Here is a 3473-nt window from a genome sequence, read left to right on the forward strand (position 1 = left end):
CCCAGTCAACAAAACCTGGAAGTAGTAAGATATTTTGAGAAGGACCTCAGTAGCGAAATGTTATCAGGAAGAAAACATTTATTGTGGGATGTCATCATATCTGTGTTTTGGGAATCTATGTCTTAGAAACTGGAGCATAAGCGGAACACAGTGCAAGTAAAAATAGAGCAAATGGGATGGTGTGACCTGAAACATATCTAGAACAAAACACAATTCAACAGAAGTTGTTTCAACATCCAGCATTTGCAGAATCTCCTAGAAGATTTTAGAGAGTTGTCCAACAATTATATAACTAGTTCAGGTGTTAGTAAATAATTGCTAATGTTTACCAAGTGCTAACTATGGGCCAGGCTCAGCTTTAAAATCTTTTCAGGTATTAATGAATTTGGTGCTCATAATAACTTTATGAGGATGTTATCATTATTATTATTTCTATTTTACAGATGAGTATATAAGGTAATAACTGTCCAAGGTCAGTTTCAGCTGATATGTGCAGAGCCAGGATTGAAAACTAGCCGGGGCTCAGAGTGTTCACCATTGCCCTACACAAAAACAGTGACTTCCCTGCCAGTGGAGGTGTTAAGTCATAGTATCATGACCATTGATCAAAGCTATTATAAAAGTGATAGGTATGTGAAGTGGACTAGACATATAGGCCCTTTTCATCTCTGAAACTCTAAAAAATTAAAATACCTACTTTTAATATGCTTGATTTTAAAAGTGTAACTACTCTAACCCTTCTCAAGTCAAATCCTAGAGAAAAGAGAAAATATAATTATTCTTTGCATGCTTAAACACCAGAAAGGATTGAGCATGATCTAGAAGAAAGACTAACCACTCAATTGTACCCTAGTCCTTGTAGCTCCCAAGGGATGGTTCCAAGTTTGTGCTGGACAGCAGAGAAGAGGGGTCCGCATTCCAATAAGCAGGATGGAATAGCTTGACCCACAGTTTGGACCCTGGAGACACACTCTCCAGGATATCCTCTTGCCCATCCTTTCCTCTGGAAAAGAACTCTAGGAACTATCACTCTTAAGAGTGTCCCCTCAGGGAAAAGTGTCCCCTCAGGGAAAAGTTTTAGGAGTGTGTAATGAGTCTCAACAATTATTCTGGCTTTGGCCTGAATGAAGACCTGAGGGAGTTAGGTTTCAGGAGACTATATAACCTAGTGGATAATTTCCAATTTTCTCTGTTACGACTTGACCTGATTTCTTGAGAGGGAAACTAGATTCCTCATCATCAACCTTCCAGGACGTCCACCTTCTACTCCTTCTTTTCCACCATTAGGGAACTTGGGGTTACTCTTTATAAACCATTCCGGTCCTGTCTCCTCTGCTTCAGCAACAGAAGACCACACACCTGCTCTCCAGCATACCTGCCCCCAAAAAGGAGTGCCAGACCAGTTGGCTGTAAACTCCCCATGCGTGGAAGAGGAAGGCCAGGCCCAGGACACTTTTGAACAGGTAGGGGCTGTGGATGTTAGAAAGTCTCCATGACAGCAACATCAAGAGATAAAGTATCAACAACTATCCCACATACATCTTCTCCATCAACCCTCACAAAACCCCCATTAGGTAAGTAGAATTACTACATCATTTTACCAGTTAAAAAAAATGGTGAATTGAATTGCCTAAAGTCATGCAGAGAGGTAGTGGCAAAACTAAGACTCAAACATTGGCCCAAGGCCAATACCCAAGTTTTCAAGATCAAATGGGAAAAAGGCAGAGAGAGAGAGACAGAGAGGGACAGGAAGCCAGAGGACCCTTTCCTTTTGATAATGCTTTTCCTTGGGCTCTTGTCCATGAAAACAGGATAGGGAAGGAGTGTTTCTGATTTAGTTATCTCTGTCCTGAACTCTCTTCACCTCCTGAAGTTTTATTGTGTATTCGTAGACATGTATGCATGTCAGTGTACACACGCAATGGCACATGTATGTCCTAGAGAGGAGCTGTCAAGACACCCTCCACTCCCACCTTCAAAGCAGCATGCAAACTACAGAAAATTACATTACTTTGTTATCAAAGCACTGATAAGCTGAACTGTGAGTGAGTCTCGAAGCATTCACAGGCCAACTCTTTGGCCTTGTCTGCTATCCCTGATGACAAAGGGAAGCACTAGGCCTCTTCTGTCCAAGCAAAACTGTCCTCAGCACTGTCACACTCTTGTGATGGATATCTCAGAGCAGAAACACTCTCCAGGAAGGGGGAGTTTAGTGGCCCAGCACTGCTTGGGATTCTGACTTCATTCCAGGGATCTCAAGGCTCTCGTTCTGCTATAGCATTCATGTTGATGCACCTCCTGGCTTCTCCCCCAGGTCTTTAAGAGTCTTTTACCTCTTTCTCCAGAGTTGCAGGAAAAAATCATCTTTCTATTATGATGATGACATTCTAACTGTAAGAATTAAAGAAAGAGGAAAGAAACACGAAAAGCGACTCGACAGTCAGACAGGTTTATTTTGAAAATAAACCAGAGAGGGGCTTCTGGCCGAGTTTTTAAGAAATTTTAAGGATTCAGGGCAGGAGAGTTTATCAGAGGCTTGGACTGCTTCTGTGTCTCTTTGTTGTGCTTATCTGGGAGGGAGAGCTCTGTGTCTGTTCCCATACATCTTCCTGCAGCTGCAGGCATACCCCCTCCCCGAGTCTGCTTTTAGCTTCCCCGTCTTAGTGCACCTGAAGGGAAAGGAATGTACTTATTAAGGCCCACTGTTTTACTGGGGCCCATTGTATGAGGGTGAAGTTTGACAGTTATCCAAGAGACTTTCCCCCCACCTCCCTCTGTGCCCAAGCTGTCTTATCTGTGTTTCACTGTCTGCTCTTTCTGGCTGCTGCTTGTTAGAAGAGAAGTGATTTCTTTGAAATGCATGAGGCTAGAAAGGGAGCTGAAACTTAAAGTGGTGGGGTTTGTCTGAAATGAGGGTGCTCCCGCTCTGTCATTAACATCCAGCCCTGCAGATGTCTGTCATCGAGCCCATGTGCTCAGTAAACCTTCCTCTGGTGCTGGGTTGCTTTAGAGTCCACCATGATTAATTATATCAACCTCTTCTCCTTTTCTGGTGCTATTTCTCTTACATTCTTTAATTATTTTTTTTATTTTATTGGCTTCTGGTTGTCCTTGCACCAGATTGTCACTCCAAAATGTTGCCCTATTGATCAGGCATCTAATGTATGGGCCCAATACCCATGTTTACATTAAACCTAAAGGGACCTAATGAAGAAATTACAAATTCCTTGTGTTGATCAAAACCCTTCATAATTTAACCCCAAATTTCTTTTCTGACTGAATTCTTCCTGCTCCCTTCCCTGTATCCTTGGCTCCTGATAAAGATGTGTAACACATTTCTGGCCAGGTGTGGTGGCTCGTGCCTGTAATCCCAGCACTTTGGGAGGCTGTGGCAGGCAGATCACAAGGTCAAGACATCAAGACCATCCTGGCCAACATGGTGAAACCCCATCTCTACTAAAAATAGAAAAAAT

This window comes from Colobus angolensis, unplaced genomic scaffold (genome assembly GCF_000951035.1).
Source record: "Colobus angolensis palliatus isolate OR3802 unplaced genomic scaffold, Cang.pa_1.0 Scaffold267, whole genome shotgun sequence".
NCBI classification, from domain to species: Eukaryota; Metazoa; Chordata; class Mammalia; order Primates; family Cercopithecidae; genus Colobus; species Colobus angolensis.